A 22390-nucleotide genomic window follows, 5' to 3' on the forward strand; every position below is an offset into this window, starting at 1 on the left:
TCTTCCAAGGAGTAAGCGTCTTTTAATTTCATGGCTGCAGTCAGTCACCATCCGCAGTGATTTTGGAGCCGAGAAAAATAAAGTCTGTCACTGTTTCCACTGTTTCCCCATCTATTTGCCATGAAGTGATGGGACTGGATGCCATGATCTTAGTTTTTTGAATGTTGAGCTTTAAGCCAACTTTTTCACTCTCCACTTTCACTTTCATCAAGAGGCTCTTTAGTTCCTCTTCACTTTCTGCCATAAGGGTGGTGTCATCTGCATATCTGAGGTTATTGGTATTTCTCCCAGCAATCTTGATTCCAGCTTGTGCTTCATCCAGTCCAGTGTTTCTCATCATGTACTCTGAATTAATTTAAATAAACAGTGTGACAATATACAGCCTTGACACACTCTTTTTCCTATTTGGAAGCAGTCTGTTGTTCCATGTCCAGTTCAAACTGTTGCTTACTGACCTGCATACAGATTTTTCAAGAAGCAGGTCAGATGGTCTGGTATTCCCGTTTCTTTCAGAATTTTCCACAGTTTATTGTGATTCACACAGTCACTTCCCCTACTAGATATTATATTTTTATTGAGGTATAATTGACATAAAACACTACATTAGTTTCAGGTATGCAATATAATGATTTGATATTTGTATATATTGTGAAATGACCACCACAATAAGTCTAGTTAACATCCACCATATTCAGTTATAGATTTTTTTTCTCGTGGTTAGATTTTTAAGCTTTACTCTCTTAGCAACTTTCAAATATGCAACACAATATTATTTATTAATTACAGTCCACATACTGCACATTACGTCTCCAACACTTATTTTACACATGTAAGTTTTATTCCCTCTGCTTTGACTCATTCCCCTCACCCTGCCTGTTCTCTATGTATCTGTAAGGGATATTTTTTTTTTTTTTGAGTCAGTGTATAAGTGATATCATATGGTATTTGCTTGCTTTTCTCTGTGTAATTTGTTTATTTATTAGACAGAGATTTTACACTGTCAAAATGTTTGGTATTAACTTTGGTTCTAAAGCAGTAATTCCTAATTCCTACAATTTTATCCTTGGTTCCACGTTTAAATGCATTGGACGCTTATGGCAGAGATAGTCAGTGGCCCTCCGACCTTGCTCATTGTCTGTAACAGAAAACTTATCTTCCCCTGCACGTTTGATTGCCCAGAATGAAAATCCCTATTTCATAACAACATAACAACAACATAACAAGCCAAATTAAAACTCTTAACTCTAGCTTGTAAACTAGCTAAAGACCAGGATAACAAATATTTATGTGACAGTCACTATGCTTTTGAAATGGCACATAATTTTGGAATGCTATTAAAACAATGAGCTTTTTAAAAAAAAAGAAAAGAAAAGAAAATCCCTATTTCCCAAACAAGATAGGGCTATTAGACTGAGTTCTAGATCATGATAAGGAAGCATTAAGTGCTGAGTGACTCTCTCCAGGAATCTTTTCTGAAAGACAGCTTGTGTTCTATACATTAGTTGTTGTTGTTTTTTAATCAATTCCAAGAAGAATGTATGTTGGAGGAGTCCAGACACATTCTATAAGATGAAAAATAAACTGTACACAATTTCAAGGGGACAACACATCAGTTCAGATTTTAGGAGTCCAGTAGTATGGAGTGTGCCAAGACATTTCTTCCAAACTAAAAGAAAAATATCACTTCTCAATGCCTGGCCCCCTTGTTCAAGGACCATTCAAGCTCTAAATTCCCCACTGGATTGCCTTAGACCCCTGTTTCAATTTCCCTGTTAGCCCAGTCCTGATTTTCCCACTTCCTTATAGGTGATAAGAGAGGGGCATCATCCCACTCCCCCTTAATTAAATTTCTGCACACGTAATTCTTTTTCTTAGTGCTTTTCCAGGGAATCCAACCTAAGATATTTTCCAGTATCTACCCCATCTCCATTCAGACCTATCTGATTTATACATTCTTCTGAAATACAAAGAGTTTGATGCTAAGTGTATTTAATGCTGAAATCAACCCATCTCTTACCATTTATGTGTAGCACATACACACATACACATATACAGATACAGTAGACAACACACAACATGATCCTATACATACATGTGCAGATTTTTAAAATACTGAACAAATGTGACAAAATGTATACAGAATTATCTCTAGATTGCAGTTGATTTTTATTGTTCTTTTTTATTGAATTTTTCCTAAAAAGAAAATTCATTATTTTTAGAACAGTTTTTGATGCCACAATGGTAAAGAATCTGGCCGCCAATGCAGGAGACACAAGAGACGTGGGTTTGATTCCTGGGTTGGAAAGATCCCCTGAAGAAGGAAATGGCAATCCACTCCAGTATTCTTGCCTGGGAAATCCCATGGACAGTGGAGCCTGGTGGGCTGTAGTCCATAAGGTTGCAAAGAGTTGGACACAACTGAGTGACTGAGCAGCGCACACACACACACACACACACACACAAAACCCAAACCTGTCACATCTAATAATAATAACAATAACTACCAAACAGGAATACCAGATATACGAAATAAATCAGATGGAATTTGTCATACAAATCCCACTTGTAGTGACTGATTAGCACATAAATTATCCCAAGTCTAACCTCTTTTTCTGCATTTCAGGTTGAGTAGAGATACACTTTGTAGCTTGAATAGGAATATTTCAATATCAAAAAAGAATGAACAAACAAGGAGCTAGTTCCACAATCTCTGTTAGGTGATGCTTCTGCTGGAATCTGCTTTGAGTCAAGAAAAGGATGAACATAATAAATGTGTGCAGTGAGACCCACATTATAGCACATTTACATATCTTTGTTTAGATTAATCAACATGGATTATGTTTGAGGATTTATTGAGGAGGGGGTGTCTGATGGCATTGCTATTATTAGAAATTTCAGAATGAATAAGTTACTTTTTGCTGACTTCTGAGAACCTGGCTTGTAAACTTAAATCTCCTGAGGTATAATTCATGTGGTTGTCCTTTCTTCTTCCTTGTAGTCTCAGTCTATGTAGTTTTTCTAATTTTTGTTGCATTCCTTGAGTGGGGAAACTCATAATTCTTTACAGAGTTAGAGCTAATGTTTCTTTAGAGAGGATTCATTGCTTTCTCTGAAGCTGCTAGCTGCAGGGTTATTAGACCAGTTCTTTCCCAGTATAGATAACAGTGGCTTTTTCCACCACTTATTTTTAGGGCCTGTCTTTTTTTTTCATATAGTTATAATCATAAGTCAAAGTAACAGTTTAGATGTCCAGTTTGCTCTGTGTGTGTGTGTGTGTGTGTGTGTGTGTGTGTGAGAGAGAGAGACTCCTGTATGACCTCTATAGGATTTCCTGGGTCTGGCACACAAGTGGGTCCATCTCTTGAGGTAATACTTTTGTATGTCCAGATCTGTAAGTTCACTTGTATTAATGCCACACTTTACAAATTACATCATTTTCTTTCTTTCAAACGCTTTAATTTTAAGGATAAACAAACTGTTTTAAAACAAAACCATTACCGAGGCCAAATGGGTTTCCCTTGTGGCTCAGCTGGTTAAGAATCCACTTGCAGTGAGGGACACCTGGGTTTGATTCCTGGGTTGGGAAGATCCCCTAGAGAAGGGAAAGGCTACCCACTCCAGTATTCTGGCCTGGAAAATTCCATGGACTGTGTAGCCCACGGGGTCGCAAAGAGTTGGACACGACTGAGCGACTTTCACTTTCATTAAGACTAAAAGAGGCCTAACACTGTGTGGTTACTTCTTAAATTGTGTTACCATAACTAAATGTCTTAGAATATTAAGAATGAAGATTATACAATGTTAAATGGACTTGATAGTTATGTATTAATGTTATGTAATTTCAATAAACATTTTTCTTTCAATGATAAGTAAGCCTGCACATACCCTTGAATGGACACCAGGAATCAACTTCCCTATGAATTCACATCCCTTTTTTTATGGTGCTTGCCTGAGAATGATTACCTTCTGATAGAGTCTTGGCTCTTTAAGGGTTGGAATTTTGGGTTCATGTTTTCATTCCATAGCAGTTTACATGGATCCAGTGTCTTGTGCATAGATCGTGCCAGTAGTCACTCATCTGACTAATTGATAGGCAAAAGATTAGTGTTATCATGAGACTGACTATATAAATTTGAGTTGCCAGATTTGAGTAAGGACGGTTGATAGTATTTGGGTTTAACAGTAAGTGAATGGCTGTGTACAGACATTCTGGTGTTACCCTGAGCCCATTTTGACCATGTGTAGCTTATTCACGTCTCACTTTCATGCATTGGAGAAGGCAATGGCAACCCACTCCAGTGTTCTTGCCCAGAGAATCCCAGGGATGGGGCAGCCTGGTGGGCTGCCGTCTATGGGGTCGCACAGAGTCGGACACGACTGAAGCGACTTAGCAGCAGCTTATTAAAGATGGCCACAAGCTCTTTGTTGCTTCTTCCATTTTAACTTGGTATGATGTTTCTTCCCTTTGAATCCAAGCTAACCTTTGACTTCTGTGGCTAATGAGTATTGAAGAAATGATAATATGTTAGTTCCAAGTCTAGCCTGAAGATGACTGACAATTTTCACCTTGGTTTCCAGTGTTTCAGTTTGAAGGATAAATTATGTGGTCACTTTGCTTATTTCCAACCTGAATTATTTTATTTTTCATCTTTTAAATTGAACTATTATTGATTTACAATGTTGTGTTAGTTTCAGACATACAACAAAGTGATTCAGTTATACATATATATATAAGTATATATATATATATGTATGTATGTATTCCACTTCTTTTCTCTTATAAGTTACTAGAAAGTATTGAGCATAGTTTCCTGCTATAAGTAGGTCCTTGTTGGTTATCTATTTTACATATAGTAGTTTGTGTATGTTATTCCTAAACTCCTAACTTATCCATCCCTCCCCTTTGGTACCCGTAAGTTTGCTTTCTATGTTTGTGGGTCTATTTCTGTTTTGTATATAAGTACATTTGTAACACATTTTTTTTTTAGATTCCACATACAAAGTGATATCATATGATAGTTGTCTTCATCTGGCTTATTTCAGTTAGTATGATAATTTCGAGGTCTAGCTGTGTTAACTGTCAGTTCAGTTCAGTCACTCAGTCGTGTCTGACTCTTTGCAACTCCATAGACTGCAGAAAGCCAGTCTGGTATGAGTGACCACACCATCATGGTTATCTTTGTCATGAAGACCTTTTTTGTATAGTTCTTCTGTGTATTCTTGCCATATCTTGTTAATATCTTTTTTCTGATAAGTCCATACCATTTCTGTCCTTTATTGTGCCCATCTTTGCATGAAGTATTCTCTTGGTATCCTCATTTTCTTGAAGAGATCTTTAATCTTCCCATTCTCCTGTTTTCCTCTATTTCTTTGCATTGATCACTGAGGAAGGCTTTCACGTCTCTCCTTGCTATTCTTTGGAACTCTTCATGCAAATGGGTGTATGTTTCCTTTTCTGCTTTGCGTTTCGCTTCTCTTCCTTTCTCAGCTATTTGTAAGGCCTCCTCAGACAACCATTTTGCCTTTTTGCACTTCTTTTTCTTAAGGATGGTCTTGATCACTGCCTCCTGTACAATGTCACGAACTTCCACCCATAGTTCTCCAGGCACTCTCTCAGATCTAATCCCTTGAATCTATTTGTCACTTCTACCATATAATCATAGAGGATTTGATTCAGGTCATACCTGAATGGTCTAGAGGTTTTCCCTACTTTCTTCAATTTCAGTCTGAATTTAGCAATTAGGAGGATGACAATATACAGCCTTTATGTACTCCTCTCCCAGTTTGGAACCTTTTGTGTAACTGTAAATGATGCTATTTTATTCTTTTTATGGCAGAGTAATATTCCATTGTACTATTCCATACCACATCTTCTTTATCTATTTCTCTGTCAGTGGACATTTATGTTACTTTCGCGTCTTGGCCATTGTAGACAGTGCTGCAATGAACACTCGGGTGCATGTATCTTTCCAAATTATGGTTTTCTCTGGATATGTGCCCAGGAGTGGGATATGAAACCCCTATTTCTAGTTTTTTAAGAACCTTCCATACTGTCCTTCATAGTAGCTGTCCCAGCTTCTACTCCCACCACCAGTGTAGGAGGGTTCCTTCTCCACACAGGCTCCAGTATTTACTGTCTGTAGACATTTGGATGATGACCATTCTGACCAGAGTGGGTGACGCCTCATTGTAGTTTTGATTTGCTTTTCTCTAATATTTAGCAACGCTGAGTTATTATTTCTAGTCCCTTCTTCACTGTGCTCACATGACAGTCCCATGCCATCATTATTAGATCGTTTTTTCTTTTCGCCATGCAGAAGGAGTCAGCTTCCTTACACTCTTTCCCAATCTAGCGCCCTTCATTTTTGTTTCTACTGCTTTCCGTTCCCTGAATATGTTTTCACCCTCTCTAATGTCGACATTACTGATGTGCTTTTCTGACATCTTGAATTCTTCCTTTCCAAAGCAAGCTGTGGCAATCTTCTCCATTTTTTTAATATCTAGCTGAAAGACCCATCTCCTCCCAGATTCTCTAAGCCACAATTAACATCACTGCCTTTTCTCTTCCTGAAGAGATTTACTTGAACATCTACTGGAGCACATCAGATTTGCTTAGCATAATAATTAACTGCAGGGTCAGGTTTCTTCCTTTGTATCATAATGTCTTCATACAACATATTTTCTTCTTGATCTCTATTTTTTGCCTTTCATCATCAACTTACTGTGGTAGAGTAGATTAAATAGAATGGTATTCTATGAAGTTTGGTCAACTAATTGCTAATTTTATACAAATATTTTTTATTTATCTCTCTCTCCACAAATGTAATTTTAATCAGTTTTACTGTTTTAATGCATTAAATGTTCATATGCATTTTATGATGTCCCTTAACTAAGCTTTCTCACCCAAGTTCCTCACTACTAGTGTTCAAAAACGGTCTTCAGGGTTTTTTTCCCCTCACAAATAGATACATTTTCCTTTAGCCTTACTCAACTAGTTATGCTGCAAAGTCTTATCTTCAATATTATAATTCTAAGGCCACTTTGACAAATACGTGACCATTTTTTCTCAGTTTTTAACCTCCAGTATTTCTCTTCATAAAGAAGTACACATGATTTCTTCAGATAGTGATAGCAAGGGAAAAAAACACATACAATAGTTGACACAGATAAGAATAATAAGGCATGGGAAAGCTGGAGAGGTAGCAGTATTCAGAATACACAAATATAACCATCTTTAGTCAAATGCTCTTAATTATGACTCACTAGATAAAGACATGAGAATTTGTTCAGTCAAAAGATAGAACTGCTTGTAATACAAACAATGGAACATTGCTTGGACTTATTTGTTTATGAAGTGCTCTTTTGTATACTTAAATATTGACAACGCATTTTAAGAATAAAACTGTTGTCCATCTCTTACAGCGCTCTGGTAGGCCCCAGTGATTTTCAAATCAGCTAAGAGGACTTGTCGCCCTGGTGTCAAGTCCCAGGGCTGGAATACCCAACATGTTGCTTAAACCCCTTCCTCTCCTGGGAGGAGACCCAAGCCTGTACATCCCCCTCCTCTTCTGGGTCACCCACTAGAGGTGCAAACAACCACTCCTTCCCTTCTACCAGACTCTACACGGTTCTTATTTACAGCCTTGTTTGTAGAAGAGCTATTCTGCTAGTCTTTGGGTCATTCCAGAGAGAGTTTCTATATGTATTTGTGGTTTTGATGTAATCATAGGGGGAAGTAAGCTCAGAGTCTTCCTATTCCATCATCTTCAACCCTCCCCCTCCCACCATATATTAGTTTGGGTTTTAATTATTATTCATTTCAAATCTAGAATTTCAATTTTGCTGCCTAATCTGATATGTTATTTGTCCTCTTGAACAGTGGTAATTATTTTGAGACATAATTTGCATACTATAAAATTCACGATCTTAAAGTATGCTGCTGCTGCTGCTAAGATGCTTCAGTCGTGTCCGACTCTGTGCGACCCCATAGACGGCAGCCCACCAGGCTCCCCTGTCCCTGGGGTTCTCCAGGCAAGAACACTGGAGTGGGTTGCCATTTCCTTCTCCGTCTTTAAGTATACAATTCCATATTTTTGTATAGCCATGAGGTTGTGCTATCATCACCACTTCTGAGTCTATAACACATTTATCACATCCAAAAGAATCTCCAAATCATAAACAGTACCCCCATTATTTTTCCACTCAATTCCTGTCAACCTTAATTTATATTCTTTTTTTTTTAGATTTGTTTATTCCACATGTTTTATAGAGTGCAGTCATACAATATGCAGCCTTTTATGTATTGTTTCTCTCAGTTAACATAATATTTTCAAGGTTCATCCATATTGTAGTATGTATAAGTGCTTCATTACACTTCATGACTGAACAATATTTCATTGCATGGGTGTGCCACACTTTGCTTATCCATTTATCAGTTGATGGAAATTTGGATGGTTTCCACTTTTTGGCTATTTGAATTAGGCTGTCTTTGCAGACAGTATATAATTGGATTATGTTTTTATACAAATTCTTCCAGCATCTGGCCTTCAGTTGAAGAATCTGGCCCATTTGCATTTAATGTACTTACTTATAAGGTAGGCACTATGTCTGCCATTTTGATATTATATTTATTTTCTACGTATCTGGAATGCTTTTCCCTCAGGTATTCATGAAGTTCACTTCCGCAAGTCTTTATGATCTTTTTAAAAATATCAGCTTCTCAGTAATGTCTTACCTGGCTGGCTGGCTGGCCTGTTCAAAATTAGTGCATTTCTAACACACATTTCTAACACTCCATTTCCTGATTGATGTTTTCTCTCCAATATTTATCGTTATCTAAAATACTATATATTCAGTGTATTCAGTTTGCTTAACGTATGTATTGTGTTATATTATGCTCGTGCTTAGTTGCTCAGTCGTGCCTGATTCTTTCCAACCCCATGGACTGTAGCCCACTAGGCTTCTCTGCCCATGGGATTTTTCAGGCAAGAATACTGGAGTGGGTTGCCATTTCCTCCTCCAGGGTGTCTTCCTGACCCAGGGATTGAACCTCTGTCTCCTGCATCAGCAGACGTTCTTTACCTGAGTCATCAGGGAACCCTGGTTTGGGAAGATCCATTGTGGTATATCAGAACAACTTTAGCTCATTACTTCATAAGCTCTGTGAGGACAGGTTTCTTCCCTCTATTTTAGTTATTGATGTATCTCTAGCATCTAGAAGAGTCTTGTCCATATAGATGTCCAATAAATATTTTGTTGAATGAATGGTCAAAATAACTAGACATTTTTTTCTATGAATCTGTTAGTGGAAGCTGGTTATTTTCTTTTTAACCAAAAACATAATGAAAATTTCAGAACCTGAATTTTAAATAGTGCATTTAGAGTAAATTAAAAGAGAAGTCACTCATGATATTTATTACAGTGTTAGTAACTCAGTTGTGTCCGATCCTTTGCAACCCCATGGACTATAGCCCATCAGGCTCCTCTGTCCATGAAATTCTCTAGGTAAGAATACTGGAGTGGGATACTGAGCCATTCCCTTCTCCAGGGGATCTTATCAACCCAGAGATTGAACTTGAGTCTCCTGCATTGCAGGCAAATTCTATATCTACCATCTGAGCCACCAGGGAAGCCCACTGGAAAATGAGTCATGATCATATATGCAGTCGTCACTCAACCCCCCCTCCTCTTCAATTACCTGCTGACTCTGGACTTAGCTCCATGAAAACTGTGAAGTCAGTCAATTTTTTTAATGTGTTCTTCCACTCCCCTTTTCAACCACCATTGCCCCTATTCTCATTCTTTTCTCATATCAGGATACCTTGTGAGTCTCTAGGTATTCAGTTTCATCTCCATCTCCCATCTTGTGCTTCCTTCACTTTATTCTCCCTGCTGTTGCATGTGAAAGATATTATTAGGTGATATGTAAATATCAGAAATTGTTATCCTTTCTAAGGAAAAAAAAAACTCTACTGGTGGACTTACATTTATATAAAGTAGACTAGCAGATGATAATTTTGGCAGCAAGCAATATTACACGTGTCTCTTATCCAAACAGAATAGGTATCCTCTAGCAACCAAAGACAACCCAGATCTTTTCCCAGTGGTGCTGTTCTCAGCTAGTATTAAAAAAATAGAAGTGCAATATATAAGGAAATGTAACCTTTTAAAACTATTCAAATGTTTTAAAAGAAAGAACCACACCCTTAAAACTAAACATTAAGTGCTTGCTATAGCTCTTCTCCATGCCTTTGCAAACTTCCCAACTATTTTCATATGTGCTTAGCGGTAGTCCTCCACCCCCATGATTGATGTGGTTTGAATGCTGTAGTTCGCTCGTCATCTGAAGTTACTTCCCCAAATGGTCTGTTTCCTCTCAAACTTCAGACATTTTAAGTCACACTCTGACAGCAGCCAAGGCAGTTCTTATGAAGATCAAATTAACTTACCATTAAGGATATATACAAAAAAAAAGTCCGGACCCCAGACAGCATTCTTAGATGTTCCTAGATGTGGCTGATGATCTAAAACACGTTCTAACTATAGTCACTATGGAAAACAAATTATATTTATTTACAATTAAAGGAGACTTATTTTTAAATGTCTATATTTCCCTTATTTAAAATCATTTATGCTTCACTGTGATTACAGGCATCAAACAAAGAGAAGATGTGAAGAAATTATACTTGCCCCTGTTTAACAGAAAAATTACTCCCCCTATTTATCTTTGATGATCTATATAGTTCAGGAAAACTTGTTTTGGCCTGAATTGCTTGAACAATGCCTCAGCTGTGGACACTCCTTGATAGAATGGGACAAGTGCCTTGCTGGCAGCAAATATGAGTGTTTCTGCTGTTCTCATCAAACGTTTCAGCTAAAATTTAGAGATAAAGGGCCCATTCTGTACAAAAGAGACCGAAAAAAGAAAGAAGTATTCATAAAATCTATGCCTTATAAAGATGAAACATACATTTGTAGAAATGTCAGTTATATTGACCTCTGCCCCCACCTAGCACCCACCTTGACTGCACCTTCTAACCATAGCCCCCCTTTCGCAGGAAAGGGGAATACCAGCTCCCTGTTTAAATCAGACACCAGGACATAAATCAGTTCAGTTCAGTTGCTCAGTCGTGTCCGACTCTTTGCATCCCCATGGACTGCAGCATGCCAGGCCTCCCTGTCCATCACCAACTCCCGGAGTTTACTCAAACTCTTGTCCATTGAGTCAGTGATGCCATCCAACCATCTCATCCTCTGTCGTCACCTTCTCCTCCCACCTTCAACCTTTCCCAGCCTCAGGGTCTTTTCCAATGAGTCAGTTCTTCACATCAGGTAGCCAAAGTATTGGAGTTTCAGCTTCAACATCAGTTCTTCCAGTGAATAGTCAGGACTGATTTCCTTTAAGGGACTCTCAAGAGTCCTCTCCAACACCACAGTTCAAAAGCATAAATTCTTTGGTGCTCAGCTTTCTTTATAGTCCAACTCTCATATCCATACATGACTACTAGAAAAACCATAGCCTTGACTAGATGGACCTTTGTTGGCAAAGTAATGTCTCTGCTTTTTAATATGCTCTCCAGATTGGTCATAACTTTTCTCCCAAGGAGTAAGTGTCTTTTAATTTCATGGCTGCAATCACCATCTGCAGTGATTTTGGAGCTGAGAAAAATAAAGTCTGTCACTGTTTTCACTGTTTCCCCATCTATTTGCCATGAAGTGATGGGACCAGATGCCATGATCTTAGTTTTCTGAATGTTGAGTTTTAAGCCAACTTTTTTGCTCTCCTCTTTCACTTTCATCAAGAGGCTTTTAAGGTCTTCTTCATTTTCTGCCATAAGGGTGGTGTCATCTGCATCTCTGAGGTTGTTGATATTTCTCCCAGCAATCTTGATTCCAGGACATAAATGCTTGACTCCAATTTTTTGAGCATTCACAAAAGATACCACGTTCTGTTATCTGTACCTCATCCCATCTCAAGAACTGCTTCGCTTCTCGTCATCCCAACTGGCTCTACTTCACTTCACTGCCAGCTTGTGCTAGATTAGGGCAGAAGCTCTAACTTATTTCTTCAGCCACATCTCTTCATAGCTGGAGTATTCTAACTTCTCCCTCTCACACTAGATCCTTCAGAAGTGCTAATATACTGACAGGTCCCAGTAAAAAATCATGCTCACTTTTACCCTCTGGACATTACATGTTCTGCTTCTTTTGTTTGGACACCTCTCCTGCCCTAACTACTTCTTGTGCTTATTTTTCCTTCAGAGCTGAGCGCAGTAATTAGCCTTCCTCATGCTCTCCACCACCACAAGTCTCATGGGCATCCCTGCTCTGTGTCCTTTCATCCAAAAGAAAACTTAAGACAAAAGTAAACTGATGTTTTAACTAGCACAATGTAGTTTTATTACAATAAAATACATTTTCCATCAGCCTTCATGAATTACTGAAAAATAATGTGTATTTCCTTTTTGACCACACGCTTGCACCCTAGAAGGTAGGGATGCTGAGATTAACTCAAAGGAGTGAAGATGCTAATGCTACAGCACTTTACTAGGGCAATTCAGAGGGCACATTCTTATGGCCTGACTGATACCAGATTCTTGAAACCACTTGATATACAGCTTGTTCATAAACAGAACATGTCTCTATAATCTGGCATCCCTTCCTTCTCAATTTTATAATCCTCGAGAGAATGTGATGATCAAACTCATTAGTGTTTAAGCATTTACTTCTCTTTGTACAAACCAATCCCTACTGTTGTTTTCCTCTCAATCAAAAAGCCTCAGAACTGTATTATGTTCTATAATTACAACATAGCTTCAGTATACATGGCTCCCTACAGAACACTTTTTCCTTTATGTGTTTTTCTGTCATTTCCTAAAATTATAGTCATTTAAAAATTTTGTGGGTGAAAGCAGAAACAAATAAGTTTAACAAATTTGAATTATCTTACCTAAAGGAAAAGTAATTTGCTTTTCAAATCCCCTACACGAGCAGGGTATAAATAAGGTCTAAAAGCAATCAAAGTTGACTCTCATACCATCAGGGCACTGCCCGAGCTGTGTTGTTTCCCAGTCTTAGTGGCTCTAAGGGTCCTTCCGGTTTCTCTCTTTCACTTTAGAAGGTATACTAGCTTTATACTTTATACTTTAGGGAGGTATACTAGCTCACTCAGATTCATGTGAAAGACTGATCCAGCTTTAAATAGGGTCCTTCTTCCATTTGCATCTGGAAGAGGGGCTTAACTAGAAGTAATAAATCTTAGGAGAAGTAAATTTGGGAAGGGGAGACACTGACACCCTCAAACCTTAATTTCTACATGTAAGACATGCTCTGTCCCAGAGGAGTAGAAGAGTTAGTTTAGAAACTATCCTCCCTACTATTAGATAACATGAGTTAATATTCTATTAGTCAAATACTTAAGTCAATAAAGTTGATACTTAACATAGTATTTAATCATCAAATCATCACTGATTATTTTAATACATCTTTGATTATGAAGTTAGATTGGTGTTTTATAGAACCTCAAGATTCACATTAAAGGAGAATTCTTGTTGATGTGAACTAGATACATTTTTATTCAGTTCAGTCACTCAGTCATGTCCGACTCTTTGCGACCCCATGAATCACAGCACGCCAGGTCTCCCTGAAAACAGCTGATTACTTAATAATTCTGCTACAGACATGGATTTTTTTCCCCCTTCTAACAGCTCCTGGAGAGCTGTTAGAACGAATCACAATGATTTCATTTGTGTTCGTGTGCCCCCACTCTCAGACCAGACAAGATGTTGGATGTGTAGATGAATGTTTTTCATTGAGTTGTCCATAAATATTTCTTTTGCTCCTCCCTGTCCTCTCCTGGTATTCTCATTCTGCAAATATCAGTGTGCTTAGTGGTGTCCCGCATCTCTCTGAGGTTCTGTTCATTTTCCTTCATTTCTGTTTCTCTCTGTTCTTCAGGTTGCATAATGTCTAAAAATTATATTCAAGTTCATTAATTCTTTAGCCTGACAGTTCAAATGTACTGTTGGAACTTCTAGTGAATTTTTTATTTCAGTTATTTCACTTTTCAGTAAAAACTATTTCCATTTGGTCCTTTCAAATGATATCTTTGCCAAAAAATTTTTTTTAATCTATTGAAAAAGTCATTAATTTTAACAACCTCTTTATATTTTCTATCAGAGATGACACTGTCAACACTTCTTCCTTTATTTCTTTAAGCATGGTTTCCTTTGTTTCTCTGAACATATTTATAATGGCTTCTTTATAGTCTTTATTAAATCTGGTATCTGATTATTCTCACAGGCAGTTTTTGTTGCCTGCTATTTTCTCTCACGTGTAGGCTTTCCTTTCTTTGTATGTCTTGCAATCATTTTTAACCCTTTTGGAACTAGATATTTTAGGTACTGTATTAAAGCAAAACTAGGTACTGGTTCTCTGGCCCTTCACACCAGGTTTTGCTATTGATCTTCTGCTTTGCTTATTTGTTTAGAGACTGGCTTGATGAGTTTAACAAAGTCTGTTTTTTTCCCTACATTGTGAAACTTCTAGTGTTGCTGCTAGATGGAGCAGCCTGTGGAGCATGGAGCATGCACAGTCACTCTGGGATGGCAGTGATTTTGGCAGAGATCTCTTTGACTGTCTCTTTCCCTGAACACAAGCAGCTGTTAAGCCCCATTGATTGCCAGCTGACTGTTCTATTGCTTTAAATAATGCTCTGGGGCATAAATTGCTCCACAGACTGAGCTAATTAAAATCAGGATGTGTTGTTAGTGACAGTTTTTGAGGGCAGTGTTTCAGATTTGTTCTGACCCTAGAAAGACTCCTCTTAATTGTCCCTTTTACTGGTTTTCTCTGGTAAACTAACTGGATGGTGGTTTAGCTTATATCTCTAATGGAATCTATAAATCCACTCAATTGTTTTTTACTACAATCTCCATTGTTTTTGAGAGTGCCCTTAGCCTTGAATTTCCCCAAACTCTGTTGCAAATAAAGTGAGTTCCTGTAGGAAGGGCTACAATTGCTCTTTTTTTGACCTACCTTTATTCTTGGGCAAAATCTCTGGTTTCCTCTGAAGCTCAAAGTAGAGAAAGTAACACACTTCTTTCTCTTGGCAACACCCCTGCTTCAGGACCTGGGACATTTGGAAGGGAGGTGGAGGCTGAGGACAGTAGGCTCCAATCTCAGTTTGCCACCTGTGACATGGAACCTTTGTCTGTGAACAGGCCAAGTGTGATGGGGCTCCAGTACTCACTCTATCTAAGGTAGAGGTCCTGTTCCATGAGAAGATGCTAGATGGAAGAAGAGAGTCCCCAACTCTTGGCAATACTTAGCTAGACCTTAGCCTTTACCACATACAGTTGGGGGCAGGATGAGAAATACTGACATCTTGCCCTTCTGGGAAGATACCATAGTCTCTGTTTGGGAGCTGGGGGAAGAGAAAACCCTGTGTCTTTGGCTGCACCCATCAGAAGTTCAGTTTCCATTATGCTGAGCTGAATAGGGTGGGAGGGGGGTGGAGGGAGCTGGTGGTGGTTCAAATGACACACATTTTTGCTGTTTTTACCACATTTTAAGAAGGCCTTCCTTAGTGGTTCTTTATCTGTTGTATGCCTTTAGGACTATTTCAAGAAACTTAAAATTATTTGGGTTTTTAAAAATAACTTCCACCAGTTTTGCTGGGGAGTGGGTCCATGGAGCCCCTCACATTGCCAGGTAGTGTATTCATTATTAGTGAATGAACATATCTGGACCAGATGTTTGAATTGAAAATCATCATCAAATCAGACTCCTCTCAAGTCAAGGGATCCTCTGGTAAGTCAAGGATCTATGGCCCTTATTCTGAAAGGTAGATGCCAAGATACTACATCAAAAATTTTCATGAGGTAAAGAGAATCTGTTCCCTTCCAATGGGTTGCAACAAGCTGACAGGAATGGATACCATGAGAAAATGAAAATAAGGGGGTAATTATTAGAGAAAATAGAAAAGCCAGAGAGATTAAGACAGGTTATGTCTCAAGGACCATGTAGCTGCATTTGTAACCCGAAAGGCCTAACTTTAACTCCATACTGGCTCTATTTCTGTGACTTTAATCCTTGTTTGCTGCTGCTTTTGTTATTAGGCTATATGTACTGGCCTGCCTCATGGAACCCTCCCTCCTCTGCCTGACTTAAACTAAAGTGCCTTTGTTCATAACCCTGTCCACCTGTAGACAGAAGAAGAAAGAAATGAACACATCCACTGCCTTGATATTCTAAGAGATACTTGTAAGAATTTTTACTTTGTTTCCTCACCTCTCCCTATCTCTGATCCATAAAAGAACCTGGCCTCCAGTTCCACAAAAGATGGTTATTTTGAGACGTTAGTCTGCCATCTTCTTGGTCAGCTGATTTTCTGAATAAAGTCAAAGTCTTGCCTCAACACCTCATCTCCCAGACTTATTGGACTATCATGCAGCAAGCAGAATGAGTTTGGACATGTTGATAACAGTTCTGTTTCTTGTGAGGTCAGATACTACTTTGCTTCTCATCTTTGAAGTCTTGAGATCCCTGGTATCCTAATAGATTCATATAACACAACTACCTTAAGCAGTCAAATAAGACTAAAGAGAACAAGAATTCTCTAACAATGAAGCCTCAAGTTTTATTTTCTCTGCTGTCTTGCTTATTTGTCTCAGCAATACATTGGCATATAATAAAAACCCAAAGGTCCTAAGAGTAATATAATTAGGGAATCCCTACTTTGGGAAAATTACAGTTCAAAGAGCCTAGAAATTTTTCTGATACAAAATACCTAGAAATACTGGATGCTGGATAAAATGTGTGTCAAATATACTTTTTTTCATTTTATATATATATATATATATCATAAATTTTATTATTTTAATCACTTTAGAATGTACAGTTTATTGGCATTAATTACAGTCACATTATTGCAGAACTATCACCACCATCCATCTCCAGAAATCTGTATCTTCCAAAACTGAAACTCCATAGCCATTAAACAACTCCTTGGTCTTTCTGCACTGCCCTCCTCTACCCTGGCAACAATTATTCTACTTTCTGTCTCCGAAGATTTGACTACTCTAGATACCTCAGGCCACTGCCACTGTGTTCAGTCATGTCTGACTCTTTGTGACCCCATGGACTGTAGCCCATCAGGCTCCTCCTTCCATGGGATTTTCCAGGCAAGAATACTGGACTGGGTTGCCATTTTCTCCTCCAGGGGATCTTCCAGATCCAGGGATTGAACCTGTGTCTTTTGTATCTACTGCACTGGCAGATAGATTCTTTACCACTAGCAAGAAACCTCAAACAAATGGAATTATTCAATATTTGTCCTCTTGCCAATGCTTTATTTCACTTAGTATAATATCTTCAAGGTTCATCCATGTTTTACTATGTATCAGAATTTTCTTCCTTTTTAAGGCTGAATATTATTATATTATATGTACATATGTACATTTTTATCTAGCCACTCATCTTTCAGTGAATTTCTTCTACTTTGGGCTATTGTGGATAATGTTGCTATGAATGTTGGTGTGATAATATCTGTTCAAGTCCCTGCTTTCAATTATTTGGGGGAATATACCCAGAAGTGGAATTGCTGAGTCATATGGTAATTCAATATCTTATTTTTTGAGGAACTGTCATACTGTTTTCCATAGTGGCTGCACTATTTTATGTTTCTGCCAGAAATGGTCAGGGGCTCCAATTTCCTCCCCTCCTCACCCACACTTGTTGTTTTCTGATGTTTTGATAGTGGCCCTCCCAAAGGGAAACTGTAACAAACAAGTTTTTAAATCCCTATCTGAGCACTCAGGAAGCAAAGAAGGTGAAAGAAGGTAAAAGCCAGGGTAGCAGAGTATGGGAGAGGCTTACTTAGATTTTCAGCAGGGTGTAGGAGACAAATGTTGGGACTTTGAAAGTTGAAGAACAGACTAAGTGTGTGTGCCAAGCTAGAACCACCCAAGAGACCCACACTTGGTGGAAGAAAGCCATACAGGGAAAAGCCATAGTCATCCGCCAGTTTATGGAGATGAGCAGAGAAATCTCATCCATGCTAATCTGGGGTAGAAAGTATAAGGATCTGGGTAAAAGACCTCTGAGAATTTGTAGCCAAAGGTGTACCCTCAAGCATATTTTAAATAAAGTGTACATTTTCTGTGTGGTCTGGGAATACAGATGCTAGTATTTGAGCACAAAAGCAGTCAGGTCATCCCATCTAGTAATGTTCATGGAAGAAGAAAGTATAGCATAAAGTAACTTTGGAGGCACACCCTCAATCCAGTCCCCATAAGGCTTCCTTAAATAAAGCTCCACCATCATTGGAAAAGACTCTGATGCTGGGAGGGATTGGGGGCAGGAGGAGAAGGGGAAAACAGAGGATGAGATGGCTGGATGGCATCACTGACTTAATGGATATGAGTTTGAGTGAACTCCGGGAGTTGGTGATAGACAGGGAGGCCTGGCGTGCTGTGATTCAAGGGGTCGCAAAGAGTTGGACACGACTGAGTGACTGAACCGAACTGAACTGAAAGGATCCTTTCCAACTTAAGCATGTAGTCTGAAATTATAAGACATAAGAGAATATAAGCTATCACAATTAAGGCTTTAAATACAGCAAACGGTATAAGTATACTGTAAAGCAGACTATGAAAGCATGAGTCAAAACATTAAAATGTTATATTGTTTAGAGAAATACAAATGAAATAAAAATAAAATAAAAAGATATAATACTTTCAAAATGTACTAGGTTGATTTGAACAGAATTTAAATGAAAATTTCTACTAAGTAAGAAAACAAAATCACTGAAATTAAAAGTAATCAATGAATTGTTAATATACAGCATCAGACACAACTATAGTTATAATTCTAAATGATTAAAGTTCTAAATGGTCATCTATAATGCAGTCTGTGTAAAAGAGGAAGTGGAAAACACACAAAAAAATGAAATTAAAGATGAGGAGAAAGGCCATTATGTATCCTACGAGAATCTTGAGAAGAAACAGAGCTAACAAATCAAAGGCAATATTGAAAAACTATGGCTCAGAATTTTGCAGTGCAATGGAAGTTGGATCCTCAAATTCACAAAATACACTAAGTCACAAACAAGATACATAAGACCAAATTCATACTTAAATACAATATAATTAAACCAGAGTAGTATTTTATACCTATAATGATCTGCTTTGTAGCAGCCAGACAGAAAAGACAGATTGACTAGAAAAAGAAAAAAAAAAAAAACCTTAAAAGTAGAATAAAAATAGTAGCCTTAAGCCTCAAAGTGCTGAGGTAAAATAACTGTCAACTAAGATTTTATAGCCCTGAAATATTATCTTTCAAGCACAAGGTTAAAATTATGACATATTGAAAGGAACAATATTGAGGAAATTTTTTACCAAGAGACTTTCACTTAGAATTCTAATTTCTCCCAGAAAAAAAAAGACCTTAGGCAAAAGAAATAATTATGAGCAATAGAGTTGGTTAATTTGCATAATATATACATAAGAAATAATTGTATAAACTCTAAGGAAAATACTAGTAATAGAATAATTTGTTAAGGAACTAATGTAATGGAGGTAATCTTTGAAGTTAAAATATTATAAGTTATTGTTTAGACACAGTAAAAGTATTGATTGACTTTCTTAATTATCTACAAGTAGTAAAAGTTTAAGAATAACCATAAAAAAGACATATAGAATATATTGTTTCTAAGCCAATAAAGGATAGTAAAAGAAGATGATCAATCGAAACAAAATTTATAAAGGGAAAAACAAGCATGGACCAATGGAAAACATAAAATATGATCACAGAAATAAAATCCAATAAGTTTAATTAAGCTAAATTCAGTATACATCCATTCAAGGACTGGACTTAAAAAACAGGGGAACTTACATTAAAAAAGAAAAAAAGGCACATAACATAAATAACTGTAGCTTTTACAATCTGATATTATGGCAAAAGGAAACTGCACTTCTCATGTTTTTTGACAGGTGTGGGTACATAATACTACCTTTCTAGCTTTTTGTGACAGCTGAAATACTCCCTAATAACAATAAAAGCAGATAAGGGAAATGGCCCAGGGTTCTGAGTTAGCAAACAGTCCAAAGGCATGTAGAAGAGCCCAAGGAAGTCAATTAACAGGATGAGGATTTGGCCTCTGGGACTGAAAATGCCACCTGAAAATGTTTTTGTATAATCATACAAAGTGCTTGGAAAATTGTCTAGTGTGACCTGTGAATCGGTAATAGAAGCACAAGAATGTCACTTGACAAAGATCTATTTTGGTCCCTTAGGATCAAAGCACTGAGCTTGCTTCTGTCTCTCTAGTTGCTCCAGATCTCACCTTACTTGAACCAAGACTAAATTTCCAACCTACAGTGAGCTGTTAAGGTAACTCTGAGGTGCCCAGGTAGCCACTGGACTTTCTTGCCACCTGAGATGAACCTTGAGTGAGGAAGGCAAAGCCCTACTTTGGCAAGCATTTCTAATTTGATATCAACAAAGAATAGACAGAACCCATATATGAACAGAACATATATACGCATGTGCACGCTATTTCCTGTAGCTGCTGAGAGATTTCTGGGCAAAGTAGGGGCAGCCAGGACAAAGTAGGGTGCTGAAGACGAACTAAGCGCCATTAAAGGAAAAAAAAATCCAGGCTTCCATCAGAGAGTAAAAGGGAATTTGGGTGGGGAGAAAGAGAGGGGGAGAGAGAGGATAAGAATAAGGGAGAAAAGAAAGAGGAAGAGGAAGGGGCAAGGGAAAGGAGTAGAGAGGAAGAGAATGGAGGGCATAGGAAGGAGGAGGCTGAGCCAATGCTGGTGCTTCTCAGAAGCCCACATGGGGCTGAAGCAATACACCCAAGAGTAAGATGAGACCGCAAGCAGACTTTGCAAAGGATGGGACTTTGCAAAGGATGGGACAATAACATAATCTAAACTCTGCCAAACCAGAACAAAAACCACACAAACAAGCAAGTCTGGTGCTGACAATCCATCATGCTTGTCTTCTCCAGGGAACATTCCACACATCACCCCCACACTGACATAACTTACGTTATAGTAATATGGCAACATTATTATTAGCTATACTAATAACGCGGGTCTGACTCTTTGCAACCCTATAGGCTGTAGCCTGCCAGGGCTTCTCTGTCCATGGGATTCTCCAGGTAAGTAAACTGGAGTGGGTTGCCATTTCCTCCTCCAGGGAATCTTCTGACCCAGGGATCACACACTGCACTAACTGAATTCTCACAGCAGCCCTATGGGGTGAGATTTGTCTTGTCCTCATTTTACAGATGGTAGTAACAAGGCAGAGAGAGAGCGTAAGTTACTTGTCTGGGGTGTAACGACTAATAACAGGTGGAGCAGAGTTCTGAACCTAAGTAACTTGATTTAGAGCCTCTCTCTTAACCTGAAGGATGACTGCCTCAGGTCTTCAGAGAGGCAGGTGTGAGAGCCTGCTGCACACAAGCAAGCAGGGCTAGAAGCTGGGGCCCTGAGATCATTCTCCTCTCTCTGGACAATGTCAGTGTGGACGGTCCAAGTCCCGGTCACAAGCTGTGAGAAGGGCAAGGAGACCTGCTCTAGGGCTTTCTACATGTCAGGGCACGCTTGCAGCCAAGGCAGAGACACAGAGATAAAGAAAACATTCAGCTCAAAGACAGACCTGCTTTTCAGCTTGGCCCAGCCCCTTGCTGAGTGATTCCAAGGGAGCAGAAAGAAAAGGGCAGGACGTTGCAATGGTTGAGACACTTTCCTTGCACATCTCATTCACTGCTTCTCAGAACCTTGGGCCTTGGTGAGCTCTCTTTTTAATAGCATCATAAACTGCACAGCAGAGAAATTTAGTAAATAAATGGAGCACCACTCTGGTGGAGTGCTCATTTGTTCCCTGTGATGTTTGTCCAAGTTCCATTCAGATTCCATCATACCCCACAAAAGTCCTTGTCTCTCGATGAGTCTAAACCCCTCCATTATATCACACCAGTTGGCAGCAAATACCACTGAAGTGCCAGTTCTTCAATTTTAAGACATTCTTATTGTAGATCAAGCCCAGCATCTCGCCTGGGGAACCCCCTGAGAGTGGAAGACTGAGTTCTTCTCACCTGGCAATGAAGGAGCAGTGCTGATCACACACCAGGACAGGTGACAAAAACAAAATATTTCTATTTGACTTGAGAGGATCTCTAGGTAATTTTGCAAGAGTTCTTCTGTCTGGTTGCTTTTCTAAGATTAAGAATTTCCCCAGCATTCCAAGGGCATACACTCACTCGTGCGTGGGGGCCCGGTAATGAGCAGGAGCACCACTTCAGAGTCAAACTCTGCCAAGTCTAATACTAAAAGTAGGTGAATGAGATTTGACTGCCTCCTAAATTGAATGTCTGTGG

This window comes from Bos javanicus, chromosome 7 (assembly GCF_032452875.1).
Source record: "Bos javanicus breed banteng chromosome 7, ARS-OSU_banteng_1.0, whole genome shotgun sequence".
Classification (NCBI taxonomy): domain Eukaryota; kingdom Metazoa; phylum Chordata; class Mammalia; order Artiodactyla; family Bovidae; genus Bos; species Bos javanicus.